At 42.0% G+C, this 15,583-nt stretch overlaps 1 protein-coding gene across 7 annotated transcripts in view; it reads left to right on the top strand.

The window, feature by feature from the left end:
• Positions 1-411: 411 nt before the first annotated feature.
• Positions 412-15,583, top strand: part of FHL2 (four and a half LIM domains 2) — a 44,199-nt gene continuing 29,027 nt past the window's right edge. For 3 of the 7 annotated variants that reach the window (XM_065638418.1, XM_065638366.1, XM_065638409.1), the window contains exon 1: positions 412-494. The gene's annotated coding sequence lies outside the window, so the exon portion shown is untranslated. Of the gene's footprint in view, positions 495-8,267; positions 8,320-15,583 lie in introns of those variants that run through there. The other 4 variants (XM_065638434.1, XM_065638426.1, XM_065638387.1 and 1 more) reach the window with 4 other exon arrangements.

Here is a 15,583-nt window from a genome sequence, read left to right as displayed (position 1 = left end):
GACAGACAAAGGGGAGCTGGAGTTTGCTACATCTGCAGAGCAGTCGGCATTTCCTAAGGTGTTTCCGTCAATCCCAAAACCCTGACAGATAATCTGATTGAGATATCACACCCTGAAATATCACTGGCTCCTTGGGGTCCCTTGCAGGACCTCCCGACAGCAGGTGAGCATATTTTAAGACCAGGCACCCCCAAATGGAGCAGAGCAAAGGGCCAGGGCCACTCAGGATCTGAGCAGCCCTTTCCATCGGGGGCCTCGTGTCGGTCCAGCTATGATGCCTTAAAAGGCTGGTAGCACAGAGGTGCTGCGGTCCTTATCTCGTGCTGGTGGCTGGTACTTCGGAGATATTATATTTATAGCTCATCCAAAGCACGAATGCCTAACTGTCTGACTACTAAACACATCGTTTGGGCAATCCAATAAAGCAGCAAGTCTGTCCCTGTCCTCTCTCGCTTGCAGACTCACAAGCAGAGGCAGCACCAAGCTGCAGCAAGGTAAGACAGTGACTTATTTTGGTTTTCACTGTCTTTTGGGCCCCTTTTCTCCTTTTCACCTTGCCTTTGTGAAGAGGGTTGGCAATTTCTCAGGGCTCTGTGTAAATATCGTGAGGGGAGTGCTTGCTTCTTAGGGGAAGAGTGAATTTTAAGATGTTTGTTCCCTTCCTGCTGCCAGGGCACATACGGAGCATCTCTCTTTGTGTTTCCTGTCTGCTTTTGGGAACCAGGTGCTAACTAACAGCTGTTCTTTAGTTTCTGCACTAATAATACGCTGTCACATTTTCATGTTCTCAAGGAACACAACCATGTCTAACTATAGACACTTTCCCGGTTTGAATAGCGAACAGAATGACTTCAGGCAGAAAGCTTTTCATTAGTTTGTTGGGTTTTTTTCCTTCTATCAGCAATTTCTTCTTTATGATGAATATCTGGGAAATGAATAGATAGTGGAAAAAAAAGGACATAAGGAACATTTTACTTTTCCCCCCTCTTTCAGACCCTTTCCTAATGTCTGTGAAAGAAACGCAAATTACAGGCGATGCCTGCTGATTTCATGTTGAAAGAATCACTTGGTATGGATTACAGCAGCTGCGTGAAAAGGGAAAAGAAAGCAAAGCATTGAAACATAACTGAGTGTCAAAGCAGGAATTCATCAGAACTAGTCTGTAAAATAGCATTAGCAATAACTGCCAAATGCCAATTATCAGGCTATTGTTACATTAAATTACTTTTAACCTCATCTCATGAGAGCATTAATTTTCAAATGAAGCCAATCAAAGAAGACTTCTTTGGAAAAATAAGATTGTTTGTGCATGTGTGTACATTTGTTTGGATGCATTTACGCAAGTATTTTTAATATAAACAGTTTGTAATGAAAGTCTATTTAATCCAAGGATCACAAAGTATGACACAAAGGTATGAAATATTAATTTACTTTAAGTCCGAGAAGTAAAGCTATTGCATTTTGCATGAGAGAGTTTGTTTACTACTCCATTATTTATGAAATTAAATTTAAAAAGGCTTTTTTTCAAAATGCTGAGAGACCATTGCTTCATGGTCTTTGACAGAACCATAGGTCCCTGGCACCCCTGGGGAGCAAGGCTCCCTAGACCTGACCCAAAGCCAAGGCTTGTAGGAACGGTCAGCCCACTTCAAAGTGTTTGGGCTTGGGCTCAGCCCCTAAGTGAGGATTTCGAAGGTGAAAGGGTAGGTCCTTATTTGGTCCAAAGCTGTTGGAGATGCACTGACTTTAGCTGAGAGGTGGGTGTTTACACCAGGTGCTGATTGGACAGGTGGACATGGAGAAGTGGGTCCAGTCCCAGGGCTGTCTCTCAGGCTCTGTCATGATAGTGTGCGCAATATCCCTGGCCATGCTCCTGTGGGAGATGCAGCCCAGGGTTTGTACCCAGGCCATTACACACTCCTGGCCTCTGAAACCAAGTGACCACATCCAAAATCACATCCTAGGGACAGTTTGCTCCCCAGCCATGCCCAGGTGGGAGAGCCCTGGCTGGCATCTCTCCACCTAACCAGTGTGGTTGACTGTGTCCCAATGCCTGGGAGCGTCCTGCGGTCCTGTTCAATTTATGAGCACAGACACAGCTTCTGAGGGTGCCCCCAAGTGTTCAGCCTCACCTGTGATGGAGACCCACTCCCACGGTGATTGTCCTCGGTTAGCATGGCTCATCCACCCAAGCTCTCCAGGCTTAATCTAGCAGGGGGCCATGACTGTCAGTGTAGACAGCTTAGGATCAAGCTTGCTCACCTTTTATGTGAAGAACAGCACACAACTTAAGCAGAAGAAAAAAACAATGCAAAATATCAAATTGTCTTCACACAAGCATATCTTATCGCAGGGCTTACTGTCCCTGAACAGATACCTTGGAAAGCTTAAAATCTTCCAACACCACAGCTCGCGCCTCTGCACATCCCTCTGTTCTCCAGGGGCAATGGTCTCACTGCTAGACCATGGTCTGTTCTGTTCAGATCTGCACAGGGCTCCGATCTTTTGCCCTCCAGCATGGGTGAGACGAGTTTTGCAAGTTGGCTGGAGCCCAAAAGTAGACTGTCCCACCAGAGAGCTCAGTATTGGCTCTTAGCGAGCCACTAGCAGGAGGTGGCAGCTGCCTTAGCCGGTCCTGCTACTCCACTTGGTCTCTTTTTTCCAAGATCTTTCTATTAAGCTAAACTGATGTTCCTCTGCAGTAAATTGTGCAATAAAGAAATCATGTACAAAACTAATATTTTTTTATGGAATAGTCTCACTTCTCCCATACTAGAAATTTTCTCGTGTCCTCAAATTCTTTGTCTATCATCCAAGCCTCAGACTAAAACAATAAAAATAACAAAATTGTTCTCGTTGAGCACTTAGTGTTAAAGTATTGCCACTGGTCCGTCGACAGTATTCCTTCTTAAAAACAAGAAGCAGAAGCAGCATTCCAATCATGTGCAGCAAAACATCAGGAAATTTTTATGATTTTTTTTTTTTTTAAACATGTTGGCCAAAGACCTTTAGCTTGAAAAAATGCAGGAACATACATACTAAGGCAGTGACTTTTCACTGGATTTGAATTTAAAAGTGAAATAAAACAAAAAGACCCAAAGCCTGTTCCCAAAGTGAACCCATTCTAAAGGCAGTGTCTCCAACAATAATACTTTGTTCTTAACTAGCATTTGAAATATGATTAATTGATGAATAACTTTACTTTTTCCCTTCCAAACAGCAAGTTATCAGAACAAGGCAGACCTTTCATTGCAGCTGGCAAGAGGCTGGGAGGAGGCAGACACATTCAAACACTTCTTTAATACAGAAAATGTAAAAGGCCATTTTACAAGGAAGAAAACCAGGGAAAGAAGGGAATGTGAAGACTGCCTTGGGGGTGAAATCCGGGCCCCACTGAAATAAATGGGAGTTTTCTCAAAAACATTCACTGATTTTAGCAAAGCTCAGTTCTCCTCCTTTTCCTTCTAATTTTATTAGTGCCAAACTTATGTAGATTTTCACCTCCGAAGCGTGTTTTCACATTTTTCCTCACCAGTTTTCCTTTTTTGTAGCTGTCTATTGTCTAACCAGAGCACAGGCACTCTGACTCAGTTGTTTTGCAGTGAGATGAATTATTGCTGGCTGCAATATTTTATCTTTGGCTTTACATCACAGTGAGTACAGTTTCGTGCTGATAAATCTCAGGCCGTTTCAACAATGTTCATCATCTAACACTGATTAGCTTTGAGAAGCACAGGTCATATTACACAGAGTCCTAGTTTTTCTGAAAGCAGCTGGAGTGATTCTGCCTGGTTTTGCTCAGCTCGCTCTGACACAGACATGGAAAGAGCACTACCATACTCTTTTAAAGGGGATCCATCAACTTAATAAAACTCAAAACATTTCTTCTTTAGGTTGATTTACTGGCTACCGTTACACGTGCCACCAATAAGTAATGAAACTGAAAGAGCTAGAAGAAAAAATATTTTCCCCCAATTTCACTTTATATTTTCAGTAAAATTTTGTGTGAAGCGAGTTGCACGTGTTCTCTTTTGTAATTTTTTTTCCTGCTGTCTCTGTGAAACTTCCATATCACAACAAATGAGAGGAAAACTCTCCCTAAGAAAAAAGGAAAATAAGTACACCTTCAAACCACGTTGTCGTGGGAGTAGAATGGGCACAGACATGGGGACAGAAATTGTCTCACACACTTCACAAACAAAGCCAGTGGGCTTTCAGATCAGCATATTCCCTGTCAAGCTTAACGGATATTCACCAAAGTCTCACTAGAAATTTGCATGCTTAATGTTGGAGGGAAGTAGGTAACACTGACTTGTGCTCCTTTTTGGTAGTCTGCAGCTAGGGAAGCAAGCCTGGCATGCCTGGAGATTACCATACGAAAAGAGGAATACCTACAATCCACAGATGCCACTACACAGAAGCCCATTATTCTGTCATTTATCTCGTTTTTTGAATGCTCAGTATCCTAATTTCCTATGCGTGAAGTCCATTGACTGCAACACGCCCCACAGCCTCTGGCGCTGGGTGCAGAAGGCAGCAGGACACTCAAGGGGTTAGGACACATTTTATGATACAAAGAGAGAGATGTGCCAGTGCTGCATAGCACAGAACAATATAAGAGAGGAAGCTGTCAGAATAAACCTTATTTGTGGAAGTTTTCAACTTCTGGGTGTAAGCCCTGGCTTGGGAATTCGCATGAGCACAGGTTAAACACTTTGTTTATTACATACTCTTATGGCCCATATTTCATATCGTTGAGTATTTCTTGTCTCTATATCCTCCTAGGGGAGAAGAGTAGCACTTTTTCCTAATTCAGAAAGGAGCAATAAGGGCTAGATCTGATGGCAGACTCAAGCACTGAAGTGCAGCGAGGATTGGCAGCTGCAGCGACCCAGGGGTTTCCACTCTCCTCCTTTCATCTGCCTTAAAAATCCTCTAAGCCAACATGAGCGATGTTGTGTCCAGTTCTGCTCAATTAAACAGGGAGGAATGTAGTGCCTGAATACAGGAGCGTGAATGCTGCCTGTACACATCTGCCATGCTCTAGCTATCCAAGATCAGGTGTCTAACTGAACTAGACAGCTGGATCCAACTCTAGATTCAAAGGCAAAAGAAAAGCACATCTATAGGGCAGTTCATTTCATCTCCAATAGGTGTCTAACAAAACATCCCTCACAAGTGCCTCTCCTTCTCCATCCACTATAGTGGGATTGTGGATGGCTTGTTTGGATCAGCTAACATATGGTCAGTTAAAAGAAGGTGAAATGGCTTGCACCATAGGTTATTTGCCCAGATTACACAAAGCACTTTGGTGATGAGGAACAGACTGTTCCTTGACTGCTACCTAGAAACTTTTCCCCCCTTTCTACTTTTATGAGCTCAGGTGCTTTAGTAATGTAGACTCTCTGTAACGAGAACTGGGTTCCGCTTACTTCTCATCTTTCTCCATGGTCATTTTTACTTCTTTTATTGGTTTTCCTGTATATTGATGTGTTCTGGGGCATTTTCTGGAGATTCACGACGTGAACCAAGGTTATCCTGGTGCTGTAGGAACTCTTGAAATTCTACTTCCAGGTGCAAAGTGGGAGAAGGAGCACATCAGATGAATGCAAATTGCTTCTAGTAGAAACAAGAACCCATGTAGGAAGTGAAAATATTTTGTTAGTACTTTTTCCTCAGTTGATGGGGCTGTAACGGTGAGCAATAGTCTGCAGAAGTTACTTTGCATCTCAAAACAAAAGGGTGTGAAATAGTCTGTTTAGGAATAAAGGATTATGAAAGACTGTAGAAACTTAGGAGGAAAGACTGTACAGTGATGTTTTTCTAGATCATCCATTCTCATCTACAGGGAGGAAATGACATAAACCTCTTTGAATATGTGTAATGGCAATAGACTTTTCAGCCAACACTACCTGAAAAAGTCTCAATCCAATGCACCTTTTTGTTCAAAGTTGAAGCTCTCTGAAAAACTGGAGACTGCGATGGAAAAGTTAAGTCTTCTGCAGAAATCTTGAGTGGAAATAAGAAGTTTTGCATGTGATTAGTACTCTCCCAATCTGATGTTATGAATTGTACTTGTATACCTAATTATTTTTACTGAACTGCTTCCGAAAAACACCAGTGTGACTGTGGTAACAATGACAATCAGACAGCTAGGACACTGGTGTCTCCTATTTTAGACTGACTGTTTAAAATAAGAAAAATAACAGAACTTTGGCTACTAATGGAAGGTGTATATGTAAGTTTGTTAGTAAGGCAATTGATGGGAAAATATTCAACCATTATAAGTAATCTCTTCTAAAAGACAATTGGCACTTCTTATCAGGACTGATACCAAGGTCATTCATTTGTAAACTGTTTCACCCTCCTTCCATCTCATCAAATTCAATAAGAGTTTTACTCTGAGGCTTCCAAGATTGGCTGCAGAAGCATTTCTGAGCTTCATGGTAATAATATTCACATTTCTTTGTATACCACAACTATAAATAAAGCCATGGTGTTATTTGTAGTGTCATCTTACTTAAATCTCACAGTTTAGTAACTTGCAAATTCATAACTTAAGGAGGATCTAGATTTATTAGTGCAATTTGTGTCTTAGGCTACAATTATTTGTTGCTGTGGAATATTGGTGGCTAAGCAGAGGATATAATTATATGGACTTGATTACACAAACATAGTATATGATGTGCATAGTAAAAAAACATTGATCTGCTTAAGAAAACCTTTAGGCAGACAGAAGCGAGGAAGACAGTGGTTGCAGATGTTGGCACCCCAGCACACACTTGAAAAAAAATCAGCAAACGTGTCTGTTTCAAGGATCTTACATCCATGCTCTTGGTCTGAAGACCAAGTGACCACAAAACTACAAGCAGCAAAAGATCCAAGACAGAGAGACTAAAGCAGGCCAAGGCTGCTTTGTCCTGACCCTGAGGAACAAATGGTGCATGAGGTAGAGGAACAGGCTACATCAACCGAACCGTAGAAATCACAGGAACAGTTTATCTAAGGACATCCTTGTGGAAAATAGGTAGATCTGATTTACTGTCATGTTTCTATGTTAGCTAATTTTGTCTCAATTAGAAACATTTTGGGTTTATAACAAAATATTGGCCATGAGACCAACTGGCACAGATGATGTCCATAGAATTATATTGTCTTACCAGGAAAAATGAGATGGACACATCCACTCTTCTCTTAGGAGCAATCCTTTGAGCAGGCCAGCTCTTTGACCATGACAGAGACCCCTTGGGAGAACAATGGAGGCTTTGGGCTCAGCCAGACCCAGGGCTGCACTTACAGTTGGACAGTGTGGACCATCCTCTGCTGTGTTTGGGCCAACACAAGCTACTGGTACAGATGCAGGCAGGAAAGGCAGAGGGGACAGAGGAATGGGCGATGCAGTTGCCCTCAGAAGGTCTCCCTGTCATTGGCACAAGGAGGTTGCAAGGAGGTCGCAGTACGTGAGCGCAGTTTGTCCATCCATCCTTTTCTCCTCAGCAGCCCTTGGTTTGCTTCCACTGGCAAAATGGACACACAGAGGTGGTGTGGCCAGGCCACCCTTTCCCACCATCATAAGCAGGAGCACCCAGCTTGCGTGCTGGGGATCATTTGGGTCCATGCATAGTTTTCCCTTTGTCGCAGCGTTGTTATCATTGCTTCCTACTGGAGTCTACCACTCAACCTGGGTACCTGCTTTTGGTAATGGTTTCTTCATTTGTTGAATGAAAGCAGCTGAGTTAGCAGAGACCCAGCACGTGAAAGGCTTGGGCATGTCCAGCTCATCGTGCCTGGGACAGGGTAAGGTTTGGTTATGCAGGCGGTTGTGCTGGTTGCTGGGAGAGGATTTGAGACCAGACTCTCAGCCTGAATACCTGCCCAAGTACCTACAGCCATACCTACTTTCTGCTTTTCCCCTCTGTGCTCACAAATGCAAACGTAGGGTGGATACGCAGCTTACTAAAGGAAACAGCAAAGAGCTCTGGGTTCGAGACATGCTCACAAAGAAAGCCAGCATGAGCATGGCTGTAGAAGAGTTGCGGGCACCCAAGCAGAGCAGCCTGCCTTCCTCCCAGCTCTTCCTCTGCCCTCTCCTGAGCTTGAATTTTCTGCTGCCTGCAGTGCTGTGTCTGCTGCCAGAGAAGTCAGTCCCTTCCCCCCGGCTCTTTTTTTTTTTTTTTTCAGGCATCCAAGTGTTAAGAACTTTTCCTTTCAAGTAAGGAGTCTGGATTCCCAGAAATCCTTCTGGGTATAAGGAAGAGTCAGCATTGCTGTGAACCAGCTCTTCGGGAGCAGCCAGCCAGGCGGGCAGTGCTCAGTCGTGTAAGGCATTTGTATTGTGGCAACCCAGCCAGGACTTGCTAGACTTTGTGGTTAGCCACTAAGGATAAATGAAAGGACTAGCGCTGCTTCATTATGTGATTTCTGACTCCTCTCTAATGACTCAAAAAAATTACTTCCCTTCCAGCATGAGACACATTATCTTCAAGACAAATCATTGTTAGAAGTCTTTATTTAGTTGTACTCACAACATTTTAATTTCGTTCACGTTAAGACAGCAACTCCACTAGACAACCATGTGAATATAAACTTGGCAGGGACAAACACAATCCATATGTCTATCATGCTGACAATAGATGTTATATTTTTTCAGCTCCATGTGAAATGTTGGACATGAAACTCACATCAGTCACTAAAAGATTGCTTTAATCCTATTATTTAAAGGGCCTGTGCACTTATAGAGTTCAAAGTAAGCACAGGCCTAAGAGGATCAACAGCAAGGACTCTGCTTCAAAGTGCAGAATCTAAGCTCATATTTTCAGTCATAATATATGCCTGAGCCTATGTCTCAGACCTTCCGTGTTTATAGGTAGTATGCACAAACAGTGGCTGAGCAGAAAAATAACTGTTGCCATACAGAAGGATCTTTCTGCAAAACTGAATGTCCCCAATTACATCCAGATCAGAGAGGGCAACTGTTTCTACTTACATGAAAATATTAGGAGTCTGAAGTAATCAAGAAAGTGATTCGCAACCGTATGCTTCTTTTGAACTCAAGGCAAGTTGAATGGTTTGGGGAACTATAGGGCCAATACATAACCAGGGTATAAAAGAAGTCCCCAGGAAAGAGATGAATGTAACAGAAAAAACTAAACGAATTCTTTTCGCTCCTATATTCACTGCAAAGAACTTGGAGAGCTTCCCACATCAGAACACTTCCTTATGGGGAACATCAGAGGATCTATTTCAAGCTGAAGTGTCTGTAGAAGAGGTATGGAACAAATAAACAAAATTAACAGGAAGAAAATGTTAGAACCAGATGGTGTTAAACCAAGAGATCTAAAGGGACTCAAGGATGAATTAGCTGAAATAATAATAGTGCATGGCCTTTTATTTAAAACAGGCTTAGAACTGAGCACCTGAAACTAGCTAACGGGTGCCAGCCTTTTTAAATGGTTCCAAGAGAAACTGGGGAAATTAGAGATTGGTAGGTTTGCAGGATAGAGAAGATGGATAAATGTGATACATCGGGAGAAATTCAATACAGATTTATAAAGGCAAATCATGCTCTACAAATCCATCAGCTTCCTGTAAGATGATAATAAGAATGCAGATACAGGAGATCTTTGGTTGGCAGCATCTGTTTACTTCTACTTTTCCATGCATTCAACAAAGGTCCTCACCAAACACCCTTAAAAACATGTAAGCAGCCACAGGATAAGAGGAACGATCTTTGCATGTATTGCATAACATCAGTTGAAAGATAAACAGGTAGTTCTTGCAGTAAAGGGAGATTAATAGGAGATTAATAGTGGAATTCTGCTAAGACTGAGAAACAGAGGGATCTTAGGCAACAGGATGAGTGGGCACTGGAAGAGCATCTCAAACTGAATGTAGACAAGCATAAAGCAGTGCACATGGGGGAAAATGTGACTTTAGCTATGAAGTAATGGTTCTGACCTGACCACCTAGGTGTGAAATTTGGTGGTTATATAGGTTTACAAAAATAACTGCTCAGTGCTCAAAAACAGCCGAAGAGCAAATTGAATATTAAAGTTCTGGCCACTTCATCTGAAAAAGTAAATTGTCATATTGGAAAAAAATTTGAGTAGAATGATAATACTCAGGCAGAAGCTTTCATACGGAGTGACTAGGTAGGCTGGGACTCTCCAGTCTAGAAGAAAGATGGCTGAGGGGAGATATGATAAAGATTGACAAAGACGTGAGTAGCCTGTAGCATGTGAATAAAGATCACTTGCTTGTTATCTCTCCAAGTGTAAGACCTCGGAGGCATCAGATGAAGATAGTGGGTAATATGTTCAAAATGAACACAAGGAGACAGTTCTTTAACAATGTAGAGTAGAGCTAACTGTTACAGGAATCTGTGGATTTCCTTCCAGGAGATCAGGAGGGAACTGTGCAGGTTCATTGAAGTGATATTCAGTATGGATACTGCCTCCAGGCTGAGAAATACCTGAGCCAAAAGCTGTGGGAGGCTGAAAGAATATTATGAGGAGACAGCATTACCAGCTATTCCCCCTTTTCCCCCCTAGTCATTTCTTAGATCCTAAGAACAAGATAACGACTTAGAGGAACCCTTCTGCTCAACAGTTCTTATACTGCTAAGGCACGATCTGAATACCTACAAGTTACAGGTTCGGCCTGAAACTAGGCATCATTTACAACCACTCATGCTAGACTGAAAACTCTGCTCTGAATATTTTTTTCTTTCTTCCATCTGTGTTGGACTGACAAAACTTATGCTCATTTGACTTAGGAGGTTGTGGAGTCCTAACATTATTCCTTAAGGGCAGATTAGACAAAGATCTACCAGGAATGAGTTAGATGTCGTCACTCCTGACTTGGGAACAAATTTGATAAGTTCTTGAGGTGTCTGCCAGCTGCTCAATTTTACAAACCTCTCTTTGCTCAGAAGCTCCCAGGGCCTCTGGCTGGCTGATAAGGAGAAATGGCAGTTACAAATATCACTGTTGACTGTTTCTAGAGGGTCATAAAAGATGTCAGGGATGCAGGCAGAAAAAGCATGAGGGGGACAGGAAGGAAATTATTCACACAGAAGTAAGATCTTGGAGAAGAAGCCATGAGCAGTGGAGCAGTGGAAGGGGGAGGATTCTGGAAAGGGCGCTTTGCCTGAAAGCACTGGAGCGTGCTGGAAACACTGCAGGGAATACTAGGTATGTGAGCTATTTTGTACAGAATTGCATGCCTCTTGTGTTATCAAAAACACTGAGCAATTAATTTTTGGAACAATCATAGGATGCTTGTTTCATGTGTCTGAAACAGGGAACCATAAATCATGATTATACTAAATTGAATAAATCCTAAATTAAGGAGTAGTATTTGCCAGTTCAGAAGACCAGCAATTACTGCAAACTCTGTAGTAATTTGACATCTCGGGTTCCACCCGCAGGGGTAGAAACCTCAAAAGCCTCTTCCCATTTGTCATACTCAGGGCCCCACATGGCAACCAAGCTGAAACCAGAGGAAAGGAAAGAAGCAACAGCTCCTCTGCATAGGTCTCTGCACTATCATCATTTAGAGTCATCGTTCCTAAAGACCACTCACCTCTTCTCAGAGGTTGTCTCTGAATCCCAAAGCGCTTCCAAAGACATGTCACCAGGCTCCCTATCTGTGTTTATGTATGAACAAACTATGGAGCTGAGGGGTTCAGGGAATGTTTAGAGTCTAAAAAGGTGTAAGGATGGCGCAGATGAAAATGTTCTTCTGGCTTTCTCCTTGAAGCTTTCTCCGGTGTGGTCTGTCCCTTCCTTCCTCAAGCACCTCTGCTCTTCGCCCCTGTCATCCCCTCCATTCTTGCCCCAACCCTCATCAGTGTCAAGAGCTGTTTGCCACTACAGCTCAGACAGAGGAAAGCAGCAGGGCAGGGACGTAGCTGTCCTTCTGCCTGTGTCATCCTTTGTAAACCATCTCTTCGTCTCAACTGTCCGTGGAGAAAGGGGCAGAGGTGCAATTACTTACACAGCGGCAGACCACACGTTAACTGGTGTCACACTGCCATATTCACTTTGAGACATCTTTTTCAGGAGGTAGATTTCTCTGAATGAAACTGGGGATAACTGGATAGAAAAGAAGGTCTTGATTGACTTTGAAAATGGAACAAAATCATTGTCCAACTGAACCATAATGATCTAAAGTGCTTTCAGATCCATCCTGGACCATTATATTAATATCACAGAACCAGCCTTGAATTTGAGTCAGTATCATCTCTCCTATCACCTAGCAATATACTATCCTTTTAAATATAACTTTTTCTATAGAAAAACAAAAGTTCTTCAGTGCTACTGAGCCATGGCACCTTCCTCTAAATTCACTGAAGGAAATTGTTAAAGATGGTACGTGAAAACTATTCAAACACATTAAGAAAGCAAACAAGGATTTATTTTTTTTTCCAAATTAGACTGGAGTTTTTAAAATACTAAGCTTTTAACATTGATTTAGGCTAAACACCCTCCCAAAATTAGAAGAAGTCTTGCATCAACTCAAGGGAGACAGACTTCCATTTCACATAAAGTTCCCTGTCTGCCTTGGCTGCAGTGGTTTTAATGGATTGTCCAAAGGTATCCATAATTTCTTCATCAGAGTCTGTGAAACTCTGATACTTCTTCCTTGCTGGGTATTTCTACTTGACGATCAAGTCATCTAGGGGAAGAAAAGATCAGAATATTGCAAAAAGCCTTGTGACAGAGAGACTGAATGGAGAGAGAAAATATACACTAAAAAGATCTGTACTTACCCTTTGCTTATTCCTCATTTGCCTGGGGAAAACTACATATTTGAGAACATCTTATGAGAATGAAATTTCAGGAAGATTTAATATTGGCTGTTGTTTTAGGTTTAATGAACGAAAATGCAACATCTGCACAAGGTTATACTACTTCCTAAGCAGCAGTGCCAAAAATAGCAGTTCTCTTAAATGGACCCTCTCATATTCATTTGAAGCTGGTGTTACACAGGTTCCAGCATCAGAAAGGGATTTGCTGAATTCTGATAAAAGTAACATAATTTCCAGGATAAAATAGTGGTGGAGGGAAGCAGTCAGTAGCTTAGCCATTTTCAAACCTAAAAAGGTAGCGTTCCAACCCCCCTGCCCTCTCAGAGACATTAAATTTCTCTGTGACTCAAACTGGGGAAAATAGAAATATTCCAATTCCAGCTGTATCTTTCCATTATTTTTCTTTGTTCATTCTTTTCAGCCAGAAAAGGAGATGAGTGCAGCAATGGTAGTTATACCCACATCAACCTAGTAGCTGAAGTGAGATTTCTGAAGGATTACTAAGATGATTGAGAGATCCTGCTATGAAAAGAATACTTTTTCCATTTTGTTTCCTATATTTGAGGTATGGCCTTCTCCACATAGAATTAAACCTGGTAAAGCAGAGACCACTGAAGAACAAGCAATATATGCTACAGAAATGTTACACATATGACAAATATATAAGCCATGGGGTATGTTTCTAAACCACAGGATGGCACTGAATGGTACTTTTATTTTCAACCTTAAATTTAGGCATCCTTTTAGAAACATTGCCCCCTGTTTTCATTGCAGTGTCTCCTCTGAAGACCTGAAGATGGGTGATCTGGGTTGGGCTAATCAGAGAACGAATGAAGTAAAAAAAAAATACAACAATAAAAAGTGGGTCACTTAAACATTAAACTTGTCAGAAAAAAAAAAGCCTCTGCTCTTTGCTCCCCATCTTTCCTTCCTTAATGATAATTAATAATAAATTTGTTTTTATTCCTCTGGTGGATTTGATCCTGGTGGGAAAGAGAGTGTGAGGCTTTTTGCCAGTTACTGATGAATATTTAATTGTCAGATAAAAAGTTGAAGTGAGCAAGGGTGGACCAAGTGAAGGAGGACAAAAGCTCAGAGGTTCCCCCTGCCATGCTGAGTAGTGTTTGATGGAGCCCATGGAATGAGGGAAGGAGCTGCCTGGTAACTCTCCCTCATCCCTTTCGCAGCTCCATGCAGTCCTGATGTGGCTGCTGAGCATCAGGTTCCATAATGAGCCCACAGTCCCACAGATCATGGGGTTTTAAACTGGAAGAGATTCTTCTGCCTTCAGGGACTCAGAGATGTTAGATTAAATCAGACAGAAGTGATATTATCTTCCTAAAGCCAACCCATGACTTGCAGGAGTTAAAGTAAACCATTTCAGCTAGAGCCAGTATGTAATTTAACTTGTAACTGGGGAAAATACTTGTATTGTATTCCAGCACATCACATCAAAAAATCTCTGGCAGAGTTGCTGCAGTGGCTGTCAATGGACAGATAGGGAAATGAAAATATCGTGGAAATTGAAAAAAAAAATCAAATAACATGTTTGGAATATTTAATTTGTTTTAGAAAGGTTTGGGAATAAACTGACTCAAATAGCCCAAATCTAATCACCTTTAGAACCTATTTTTCTTCTCTACATGCACTTCTAAATCAGAGCTGAGGTAAGAACTGTAACTAAAATGGAAATTCATGACTATTGTTGCTGTTGCAATAGTTTAAAAGAAAGAATTATTATTATTCTGTACTAACTAGTCCTTTGTAAATTTGCTAACAACTCACACAAGAGTCTGGCTGTCCTGAGCTCTATATTTACAGACAGTGAAACTAAAGACCAGAAGGATGCAATGTCTTGTCCAAAGGCATCCAAGAAGCCAGCAATGAGGCTGGAAACCCAATCAGTGCTCCCCCAAGACACAGGTGCAGCTCCATAGTAGATTAAGGGCCCACTGAAAATTGTTCACTGTTTGGTTTAACTCATCTTCCACTGACAGTGCAAATGCAAGGGAGGAGCCAGGGACATGTGGCTGGGGAGTGAGGCAGCTTTGATTTAAATAAGTTTTAATTGCCATAGAATCAAACTGCTTAATCCCGTATGCCCATGGTCGGTCATCCAGAGCACAACGCCTGTGTTTTGAAAATGCAACTACAACGACTGCAGCAACAGACAGAACAACCCACGGGCAGTGCTGGTCATCAAAACAACTTGTATTGGTAAAGGAGGTTTTGTTCCTTATAGGAGAACTAGGAACGGTCCTTTCCCACCATTTTATTCTGTCTGTGCTTTTGTAGATTTTGAGTAGCACTGAGACTAACACATTTCATTCCCTTTCCAAATCTGACTACAATTCAGGTGCACGAAAGGACAGTAAATACAGGTCAGGGTTCTGGCATAGGTTTGTTTTGCAGGAGAAACCCTTAACCAACTCATATGCACACCTGTGCCACCACCCAAGCCCCACCACCCAGGGCTACCTTGCATCGTCTGGACGCAGAACAACACCACCACTATCTCGAGATAATGGGCTTTACATTTTTATCCTACTGGTTTCTCTTAAGGTTGAAAGCATTCAAATTAGAGCACCTCTCTTTGACAAGCACCAGTCATTACTCAAGTATTACCCTGAAATGCCTCCCCACCCTCTCCCTCAAATGGCAGAGACCAGACTTCTCCTGTGTGTTTCTGATCCAAATTCTTCCCTCTGGGAGGTTTCCCAGGGCCCTCACTGTTTTTATTAACATAATGTGTTTCTGCTAGAATGGTTGATA

Source organism: Caloenas nicobarica, chromosome 1 (genome assembly GCF_036013445.1).
Source record: "Caloenas nicobarica isolate bCalNic1 chromosome 1, bCalNic1.hap1, whole genome shotgun sequence".
Taxonomy (NCBI): Eukaryota; Metazoa; Chordata; class Aves; order Columbiformes; family Columbidae; genus Caloenas; species Caloenas nicobarica.
The sequence above is the reverse complement of the archived record's forward strand: the minus strand, read 5'-3'. Positions and strand labels throughout refer to the sequence as shown.